At 35.7% G+C, this 11457-nt stretch overlaps 2 long non-coding RNA genes across 3 annotated transcripts; both read left to right on the plus strand.

The window, feature by feature from the left end:
• Nucleotides 1–2248: 2248 nt before the first annotated feature.
• LOC141615327 (uncharacterized) lies at nucleotides 2249–3611 on the plus strand. Of its 2 annotated transcripts, XR_012529799.1 has the most exons (4): nucleotides 2249–2426; nucleotides 2518–2625; nucleotides 2737–2815; nucleotides 3535–3611. It is a non-coding gene; the product is annotated as an uncharacterized LOC141615327 (long non-coding RNA). The 2 variants fall into 2 exon arrangements; XR_012529798.1 differs by having other exon boundaries at nucleotides 2249–2625.
• Nucleotides 3612–10692: 7081 nt separating this feature from the next.
• Nucleotides 10693–11044, plus strand: LOC141615328 (uncharacterized). The gene is made up of 2 exons (XR_012529800.1): nucleotides 10693–10731; nucleotides 10845–11044. It is a non-coding gene; the product is annotated as an uncharacterized LOC141615328 (long non-coding RNA).
• The last annotated feature ends 413 nt before the right edge of the window (nucleotides 11045–11457 follow it).

An 11457-nucleotide genomic window follows, 5' to 3' on the forward strand; every position in this document is an offset into this window, starting at 1 on the left:
GAGTATTTGTTCCCAAGGGACGAGAAGATATACTCGCTAAGGTGCTTGGCAAGGCTGAACATCCTGGTCGTGTTCGAGGAGTTCCTAATGGCATAGGCATAAAAGAATATTTTGGGAAAGCTCCCAAAAACCCAACTCCAACACAGTTGAAAGAGAAGGTAAATATTACTAAACGTTGGCAATTACTAAACATTGGCTTAAGTCAAGAGTTGGAGAAGTGTTCAATAAGAAGTTGATTTCTTATTCAATTTTTTTCTCGAGTAGATAAGTACTTTGGAAGAGCAATTGAAAGAAACTCAATTGATGATGTTGAAGTTTTGGCAAACGGGTGAGAGACCATGTGAAGAAGTATTAGCTCGTTTCATGGACGCGATAACTAAGAGTACACAAGGAAATGGTGCATCTATGGAGGCGGCTCAATCACAAGCTAGAGAGGAGCCATCTTCTGGAGATGAGTCTGGAGAGGAGTCGCCCGATGATGAGCCATCTCATACGGAGAAATCAGTTCAGCCATCTACTAAGGAGCCTCTCTCTAATGAGTTTTTCCGTACTCCAGTGGCCACCATTCCAAAGATTCCTATCTCACCACTAGAGGTAGTCAAATTATAATCTCTCCCACTATATCATATTTATCTATCTACTTTGTGCTCAGGGGGAATTACATTTACCTAGGGCAAATCTAAAAATCAAACCTGTGACTGTGACTTCATCTAAAAATCAAAACTGTGAATTACATTTCTCTGCAATCTGAAAAGCGGAGTCCAGTTTCACATTTAGGTGTGCCGAAAAATTAAAATGAGAGTGAATTGGTAAGATCATAAGGTGAACATAAAAAAATCGTGTTTAAGTGACTGTGACTTCATCTCTGGAAAATCGTGTTTCTATTATAGTATTGCACGGAATCATACTCGTACCAAAAAACAGCTTTGATGGCTGCCCACAGAAATGATTGGAGGGTGTGATCAGTTACACAGTTTTTATCTGTGATGCCTTTTCGCTTTGAGTGCCTTGACTTGTACTTTGAAATTATGATTAATTTGAATTGTGTAGGCTTGGAAAAATTGTATATTATCATTGCCGGGGAAACCGATAGTGGCTTCAGGGTTGGTGTACATGTCACGTAATGGGGAGTTTGTTTCCGTTCACGGCGCCTCCCTAAGTAATGGTTTTAAAAAAGTCACAATCAAGAAAGTCTACAGTGGATCCAAAAATACTTTGTTGCCGGTGCCTGTTGGCGACTTGAAGATATTGAATGATGCTAAGGGCTCATTTTTTCAATGGCCACAAAATAATATTCATAGTCCTAATGAGGTAATTTCATTTGTTGACGGCTAATAGAGAGACATGCATTCATAGTCTATTTATTTTTCTTTTCATCCTTCTTGATAAGGATGTTGGTATTGATATCAGTCACTATACAATGTTTCGAATTAAATGCTTTTGATAACCGTGCAGAAAAATATTCGAGAAGATATGACACGGGAATCAACCAATTCTAGACAACCAAACCCTAAGCCTTTAGACTCAAAATCAGCAAGTTTTCTTGGCGTAGAAGTTAGTCTTCAGTTCAGGGAAAAGTGGAGAACCATGTCGTTGAAGAAGTTAATAAATGAGGCTCGTGTGTTAAAGACAAGTGCAACGATGATCACCGTGGATATAAAATAGCATATACTACACCACGAACAGAAATGCATGCTTACCTATGAAGACCTTATTCATTGGTGTGACGAAGAAGAGATAAGTGCCTCTCACATTGCTTTGTTCATGAGGTTTGATTTTTAATCTTCGAAATGTTTTATACAATTTTCTTAATTTTGTTTTGCATGCTTGGTATGAGTCCAGCCAAATTTATTCTCCTCTATTCACAGCAGAATCACTCTACTGAAAGCAGGATGTTAAATGTAAAGCTAGCATTTTTTCACCGCTGACCTGTACATGCCTTGTGCCAAAAATATGTATAGTCAAGAACTGGAATAACTAAATGAGCATTGAGATCGATATCCAAAACAGTTTGAAGTTGCCATGCTACACTGACTCTTACATTCTCCCTTATGTATCCATGCCTGACTCCTAATACGTTGGTAAACATCACAAAGTTAATGTTAAAAGGAAATGCACAAGAACTTTGCTTAAAGACCCTATACTGCATTTTTCTTGTATATTACTTCTAAACTGCATTTTTAAACCATACGAGTCATTAACATATGCTGAGACGATCAATTATCCATTTTTTGTGGTAGGTATTTAACTGAGCTGCTAGAGAGTATGCAATGTACAAATTCATATGGATTCTTGTGCCCCACATTATTGTCCAAGTTCGCTAGTTTTGAAAATGAAGATAATCGGTCAGACTATATTGTTAAGGCTATGACATGTACGGGTTGTGAAAGGAGTCGAAAGCTTGTTTTTGCTCCATATTTTGAAGGGTATGTACCTTTTTTCATACTACTATTAATTATATTATTCAATGCTACTTATTAATACGCGATGCTGATTGTTTTATTTTATAAATGGTAGTAATCATTGGATGTTGGCTGCCATTAATCCAAAGGATGGTGTAGTATATTGGTGTGATCCAACTGGAACTCTAGAGCCTCGTAAATTTTTGAAGGATACAATTAATTTGTAAGCTCGGCATGTATATGATTTAAGAAATTGCAATTATTTCATAGATTTACATTTGTTTTATTAAAATAAATATAATTAAGGCATGTCTATAACATATATTTAACACAGGGCAATTACGAAGCTAAACTCTATGGATCCACTTTTCGGGTGTCACCCACAAAAACAGCTTGAATGGAAAATTATAAAGGTACTCCTTCAACTAATAGTACTTTTATCTCCAAAATTATATAATCTATGTTTTTTTGGGTTATTTGGTGAGAATAATCCAAACAATTACCCGTATGCTAAAATTAATCCCAACTATATTTTAACTCATATTAATATGACTTGTGCGTCATTTTTCTTCTACTACACCAGCCCTAATTGCTTATTCCCAGTAGTCTTATTATTTCATACAGAGTTAGCTTTTTCGCCCCAGTTTCATGCCTTTTCCTCTGATCTGAAGCGAAGTCTTATTTCATACAGAGTTAACAATTATTTTTTGTGAGGGTATAGTCAATGTTGTGTTGATTCAGCATTTTCCTCTAAACGGGTTTTACTTCTGACTCTTCAGTGGTAATGTGAATAATTTGGTGTTTGATATGGGTTTTGATTTGGTAGTGGAGAACACAAATTCAATTCAATAACAATGTGTGCTCACTATTTACTTTCTTCCATTTTAGACTCCAAGCCTGAGTTATTTTGCCTTAATTTTGGGTTTTGGCATTCATGTTAGCTTTTTTTAGGTAAACTAGGGTCAATTTCTTCAGCCTTGTATTGAACGTAAGTTAAGGAACCCTTTCCATTGATTAATGGTGGATGAGAAGACTAGTAATACTATTTGGATTATTCTCATCAAATAACCTTTTTTTTGTGGGCTTATTGTATATACGTTGTAGTTGACACTTGACATGATTTCGAATTTAGTGTCCTACACAGCCATTTGGGACCGTCTTATGTGGATATTATGTCTGCCGATATATGTTGGAGATCATCAGAGGACGATATATTAGTATTATTGCAAATGTACGTCCTTTCACTTGTTTATTTTGTTTCAATATTTACTTCATTTTATATAAATTAAATATGTTGGTATGTAAATAATTATAATTGTGTTTTTTGGTTACTTTGTATGTAGTTCATGATTAAAGCTCCGAAAACATACTCGGTTGAGCAATTGATGAGGTGCGGGAAATTTGGGTTGAATATGCTTTGAAGTTTAAGGCGCAAGTATTTGATGGCAACGTCTAAAGTAATTAGGTTGATCAGATAGTTTGTGTGATGGTTTGTGGATGGAGAAACTTGTGTTAGTGCGTGTGTTTAAAAATTAGTCGTTGATAGCCTTGTATTTTGGAGGTTGAAACTTCTATGGTTTTATTTGGTTGGATTTTAGAGTATAATGGTAAGATTTGCTTGATTTTTTGAAATGTAGCCGAATATAATATTAAGCGACTATTGTCGTATAGAATATGAATGAAACAATTTATTTTTCAAAAATATGGTTGTGTGAAAACGTATTGATATGTGCAGATTATATTTGAAAATTGGCCTGAAGTTGATTTAAAAAATGGGGGCGGAAATTGTAGCGCGAAATACATTTTAAAATTTGGCGCAAAAAACTTGAATTTGGCGTAAAAAATATATAGAGGACGGTTGGACTATAAAGCGTCATTATCCAAAAGAAGACGGTTCTGACCTGTACCCGTCCTCTTTGAAAATAAAAAGAGGACGATTCTTTGAGACAACCGTCCTGTTTTTACAAACAAAAGAAGACGGTTTGACTTTATCTTAACCGTCCTCTTAGCCTACGAGGACGGGTGAATTAAGGACGGTTTGTTTACGTAATAAGGACGGTTTTGAACCGTCCTCTTTATTGATTTTTGTAGTAGTGCCAATAAGCCTCGGTAGAAGCAAAACTATCCGGGTACAACTTCCTCCTCATGGTAAGGTGTGTGGACATGGGCCACGGGGGCACTTGGGAAACAAGCGTTTGCATTTGTGGAGTCGCCACCAATTTATTGTGGAAAATTGGAAACCGTTCGAATACCTCGTGTCATGTCAAGACACAAAGTAGTGACATGAACACCAAGAACTCGTTACCCTTAGCATTCTATGTCTAGAATGACTCTCGTGGATGCCAATGAACACGGATGTTCACAGAGATCTGGAGTAAGGGGTGAGGGTACGTATTAGGAAGCTCTTTTGATCGAACACCTAATCCCGCCCGCCTTGATAGCGGCCTCTACTAATGATTAGGGAAATTGTCTATGCTCGATATGTTGTCGATTATATGCATGCAATGCAACATCTAACTTTTAATCCTAACATGTGAAGATTTAACTAAATCGGTTAACACGTAATTTAGCATACAATAAATGTCAAAGTAGGAATTTAGGCTTAAATATATGTGAAGCATACAAATGATACAGTAAAAGAAATACAATAAAATATAATAATGAGAATTACAATAATTGCAACAGATTCAATTGATTTATGTCGAAAATACTCCCAAAACGGATGATTTGAGAAAGAAAAGAATAAAGGAATTAACGAACAGGAATTAGGGTGATAATGCGGATAATAGTAAATTAAAACGTAAACTAATTAAACTAGGTCAAGGCAGAACGGAAGTTCAGAGACAGAAATCAACCTGGAAGAGGCGCAGCAGAGCTGCGCCCTCTGGAAGAGGCGCAGCAACTGTTCCAAGGGTGAGTTCTGGCTGTGAAGCCGAAACTGCAAATCGTTAATGTTAATTGGTGAATTTAAGGATCAATTATGATATTCGACTCGGATGGAAGTGATTTAACAGATTAATTACATGCGAATGGGTCATAAAAGCAATCAAACATGGATGAGACGAACGCAAACGAATTAATTACATGAACGAAGGATTGATTAGTGACATAGGTGAACTAAATAGGTTAAATACGACAATTTAATGACGAATTAAAGATGAATATGACAGATGGAAATATATCAAAGGTCGAATTCCAGAAACTCAGTATGAAAGAATCGAATCTCTACAACCCGGATTGATTTTAATGACGAAAACCCGCAAATATTGGATTACTTGGGATTTAAGTTGGGATTAACGATGAATTATCCGCATTAATGATGATAAATAATATACTTGTGAAATTATTATGCTTGTATGTCAAAGAATTGAAGAACAAACGAAAACAAATAACGAACAATGAATTGACAGAGGACGAAGGAAGAAGAAAGGAAGCAGGAAATGCGGCAGCCTCACGAAGAGGCGCAGCAGGTGCTGCGTCCGTTCTCGACGGTCATCTTCTGGTAATCCGTAAAAAGGGTTTTAAAGCATGGTTTTATAAATCGGTTTTAAGAAGTATTTTCGACATAAACCTTACATTAGTGATACAAAAAGTAAATAACAATAAATAAAGAAGGATTTACCCCCTCAGACTTACATGTTTGACGAAACGAGATGAACAAAGTTTATGTTTTAGTGATGCTCAACTCGAATGTAACGAAAGTGCCCTCGTAAGAAGAAAACGATTAAGATTAATTAAGTTGATTGATGTGTAGTTGGTCAAATTGGTCGGTCATGCAAAACGAGGTTGGTACTCAGAAGGATCCGAGCTTACGTGGTCGAATGTTCAAGCACGCAGACGCCAAAAAGTAAGAACGTGGTCTAGAATGCAAAGGGAGAAGAGAAGGGCGGACACTCGCGTGAGAAATATGAGGACCGAAGGCTCCTATTTATACTAATCACACGGAGGAATAGAGTTTTCGGAGAAACTTTGGAAGTGAATCTCGAAAAGATATGAAAAGATACAAAAAATACGCAGAAAAGGACTTGGGAAGAGGCGCAGCATGCACTGCGTCTCTTAGAAGAGGCGCAGAATGCACTGCGTCTCTTGGAAGAGGCGCAACACCTGCTGCGTCTGTTCCCAAGTGGTTTCCTCCTGCGGAAGAAAGATTTCCGTGCTTGGTTTATGGAATGACGGGATAATCTTATTTTCCTTAATACTTTGTATGAATATTACGGGAAATACCTTACCAAAGAATAAAAGATTGTGAAAGATTTATAAAATATGGAATAGAAATATCCGGAACATTCCAGAACATTCTGACTCAGGATTTAACGGTTATCATAAAATGAAGACGGTTTTAGGCCCGGACTCCAAATGTACTCTAATTGCTGTCAAAACGACCGTATCGGCGCGTAGATGACAATTAAGAGTTAGACATTAATGTTTGAGCAATAACTTGACAATAAACTTATGAACTGTCACAAATCGTTCCGCGTAACAAACATGCGGCCCAATCATCACCGGGTGGTTTGCGGGAGGTGTAGAAATGAGGTATCTACAAAGCCCCCACTTTGACTGAGGCTTGGACAAGTCGAAAGTCAAAGTATAGCCATCAGGTCAATCGAAGATTACAACCTGACGACTATGGCGACGCGAGGCGGCTCAAGGGGTCTGAGCCAAGGACCTGTCGTCGGGAACATTTTAGAGTCTGTCGACTATCGGGGAGGGTCATTTAAAGTCCATTAGACTACGTGAGGAGGCTCGCCAGCAATAAGAAGAGATCATACCTGAAACTTCTGGATGAAACGGGACTGAAGATGCTTCGACAAAACTCTTTGGCACTAGTAGAAAAAGTCCTATTAACATCGCCACAAAGACATCGGTTATAGTTGAAACGATGTAAATGTTCATAAATAACATCGGTTCTTACAAAAATCGATGTAAAACGTGTACAGTTTTTCTCCCTTACATCGGTTATTTTAAAAAACGATGTACAAAAAATATTTGTACCATCGATTTTAACATAAACGATGTAAAATTGGTATCACTAACATCGGTTTTAAATGACCGATGTAAAAGCATTCTCAATTAATAGACAAGAAACTACCCTAGCCGCTTCTTTCCCCCACGACCCTTCACTTTCTCTTGTAATTTTTTGCCTCTTCATTCGACCTCGCTCTCACCATCACCCTTACCATCCACCACCACAGCGTCTACCACCAGGATTTATCGTCTCTCATGCCGCACCGCTATTCATATACTAGCCCGTCACTAACCCCTCGTAACAAATGAACAACCACCTTGAGTACCACCCTTGTTCTCTCTTCTGTTTGAGGTATAAACCCTAATTTTTAGATTCTTATGTTTAATTCGATTTTTTTGTATAATTGTTGTGTTATTGTGTCTATATTGTAATTTGTTGATGGTTATGTTCATGTTTTATACGCACTATGGAGAAATCTTGCACGAATGTTCAGATTTTGAAGATGAATATATATGGTGTAGATATTATTTGATTACTTTACCTTTGATATTAGTTTTCTTGAATTTATTTTATTATTATTATGATTTTGATTGTTTGGGTGGTAATATCCTAAACTGAATTCTATGTGTTTGTATTGAAATTGATTTTTCTTAGCTCGTCGTCTTTTAAGCCATAATTACTAAGAAACGGAACCAAAGATCGATCCATCTGTTTTTATTGTTAGTTTGTCATGAAACCTTCGTCATTACCATGTTTCCAAAGCCTTCAAGATGCTTAAGCTTACTTGAATGCTTTGCACAATACACAACATAGAAGTGAGAAAACCTGTGTATCTAAGATACAGGCTATACTAGATAGGAATTACCGAATTGAATATGCAAAAATCTCAATCTTTCTGAAGTTTTACAATTCGTTGTGGATGTACCTTCTACTAATTGAACAAACATTGCTAGTTTTCACTAATAGTCTCGTGGTATTTGTTTTCTGTTTCGGCCAAGTTCCTTATTACACTTCCCAAAATCAATCACTACGATGAAGCGATGGACACATCCAATGAAATCCAACGCCTTGGAGGGAGGAGGGGATTAGGCTTTATCGAGGAGGGACGGTGAGCTTGGTGATCCTTCTTGACTGTGTAAATCTTGGGATTGCTTACTTGCACGGTATATTGACGGATCCGTCTCTATCATTTGTTTACCTATTTCATTTTAATTACCTTCGTAAGTTTAACTTTTATTTTGAGAATAGTTAATTAAGTAAATTGATCATTTTGCTTATACCGTTTCCGTCATTTGTTTATCAATTTCATTTTGGAGTCGGTCTTATTGTTTACATTATATTTTGAGAACGTTTTGTTGTGTAAATTGATCACTCGCTTGCATTACTTACAAGCGAGGTATTATCTTTGTTCATCTTGAGGTATTTGGTTAGAAAGGAAATATCTTTGTTTATCTTTGTGGTATTTGCCTTTAAAGTGTTTTTTAATGGGGCTGATTTAGTCATTCCTACTATAGCCACCTACATATAAGTTTGTCAGAGCTTGTTGTCCCTTCCACTGGTGTACTTAATTAATCAAGTTAAATAACAAAGTATAATTTCCTGTATTTCTTTGATAATTTTTTACTTACATCAAACGAAAGTTGGATGACCTTAAGAAGGTCTAGACACTACTATTTAATACATCCTTACTTGTTTGGGTTATGCAAGTTAGTATTCCTGATTGTTCCTGATTGTCTACTTTTGTTCATAGTTTTGCAATGCTTCTTAAGGCAATTGTTTAATAATGTAAATGCACTAATCTTTTTGTTGACCGAGGATTTGCTTGATGTTATGATTGCTGATTTTTGTTTAACATAGCAAGAAAAACTCATTATGCAACCGCTGAGAATCGGTAATTTGGTTTTTAATGAATAAGAAAATATATAGGTTGCTTCTACTTTGTTTCTTTCTCAATAAGTCTGCATAATCTTTAGCTTTTTTTAATTTCTTAAATTGATATATTGTTCCCTTAAAGTTGATTAAACTATAGAATTATTTGAAAGTTTCTATCGATTCGTAAAATTGAATGCTTAATGTTCATTAAATTTTGTCCATTCACTTGGAAATTTACCAAATGTTCAAGATTTTACTTAATGTGTAAAAAATTTGTTAATTTTCAGGGGAGAGAAGATAGTGGGATAAAAAGTATGAGCTCTCTTACACGTCTTTCTGATTCAATCGCTGATGGTGATATTATTATTGTGCAAATAAGAAGAAACAAGAGTGACAACTCTTAAAGTAACTACGTTTCTTCTCGCACCGTATAGTATGTTTCCTAACACTTTTTTGTTTACGTAATATTAACGAGTAAAACTCAATGTACTTATTAACTGAGATTTAGATGGAGTATTACATTAGTCATTGGTGAATATTAGAATACATGATTTTTGAACATGTTATTCATGATTCTTCACAAAACAACCACATTCTCTGCGACATGATCTGAACTAGTGACTAAAGCAAAGAATATAAGAGACTAAAATTGAAAAGACAAGAACTTTGAAACAAATACCTAAAAATGGCATGGAATATTAAATAAAAATAAGTAGAAGAGTTGAGTTCAATTTTGAGTTTGTGAAAGTAATGACTGTCGCATTGTGTTATTTCAATGTTCGGTTTGCGAAATTATGGATCGTAGTATCTTGTGGTAGGTTGTTTCTTACTTCTGTGTTGAGTTTGCGAAAGTAAGGACTGTCATGCTGTTCCTTGTTTCATAGTTACTCTCAGTTCTTCTTACCTGCAAAATGAAATACATTTTTCTGAGTTCCAATTATCAATTCTTTGATTCTTCCCTTTTGTTTTGGTTATGTATGTTTAATGTTTGACTGTTTGTTGTTGTTTCCTGTTGTATTAATGCTGGTTATGTGTTTAAGATGTGAGTAACTTTGGGAATTAATACATGCTCAAAGGTTGATTTTTTACTTTTGAGCATCAAGTAAATTGGTGCAGACTTGTAGTTGTCTTATTGATATTTATTTTATAGTGTGCTTAGAACTCCTACCAGCAACAAACTTTCATTTCATGTATAAAGTGTTGCTTAGTACACTGTCCTGGGAACCTTGTGATGCCCAGTCAAATAACTAGAAATCCCTCTAGTGCATGAATCTCAACGTGACATTGCCTTTTGACACTTTATTAGTTCGATGGGGCGGCATTCTGGTCATTGCAGTTGACGTCATTTTTGCTTATGAGTTGGGTCAGTGGGGTCATTTTTGGGTTGTTCTGAGGTATATTTATGAAGGCTTATGTTTACTAGAACATAATTTTCTTGCAGTCTTGAGCTTCGACGTAGTTGATAACAAATTGGTACGATTTGTGCAAAAGGCAAGTATATGGCTATTATGTAATAAAGCCCTTTGAATTTTTATGTATAGATATTGTTCGTATTTTTTAAATGTCTACCTCTTCCTAATTCTAATCCTTACTCTTGTATGTAGTGTGTTTCAGGTTCGCAAATGACAATTGAACAAATGAACGAGGTTCGAGAGCTTTGGTCGCTTTATTGTGGAAAGAACGTCTAGAGTATGTATGATTTAGATTTCTAGAAATTGTAATTGAAAATACACATTTTGCGTCGTAGAAGCTTGTAGTGTACATTTTAAATTATTTTGAATGGACGGAATTGTATACGCTATGATATTTTTTTGGTATAATAAATATGTAGTTGTGTTTAAAATTGTTGGAAGGAATGAGATGCAGGGTTGTTATTTTTATATTGATTCATTTTGCAGGCCCCTAACAGTGTAAAAATTCACAAATAGCTTAAGAGTAAATCGTCATTCTGAATCATACTACATCAGTCTCATACATCAGTTTCAGACAAAACGATGTAAAATGCCATTTACATTACATCAGTTTCAAACAAAAACCGATGTAATTGAGACACTATTAACATCGCTTTTCGCCTATAACCGATGTTAATAATATATTATTTACATCGGTTTTAGACCAAAACCGATGTAATTAAACACTAGTAACATCGCTTTTTACCCATAAACGATGTTAATTTTATACTATTAACATCGGTTTTAGACCAAAACCGATGTAATT

Source organism: Silene latifolia, chromosome 11, assembly GCF_048544455.1.
Source record: "Silene latifolia isolate original U9 population chromosome 11, ASM4854445v1, whole genome shotgun sequence".
Classification (NCBI taxonomy): Eukaryota; Viridiplantae; Streptophyta; class Magnoliopsida; order Caryophyllales; family Caryophyllaceae; genus Silene; species Silene latifolia.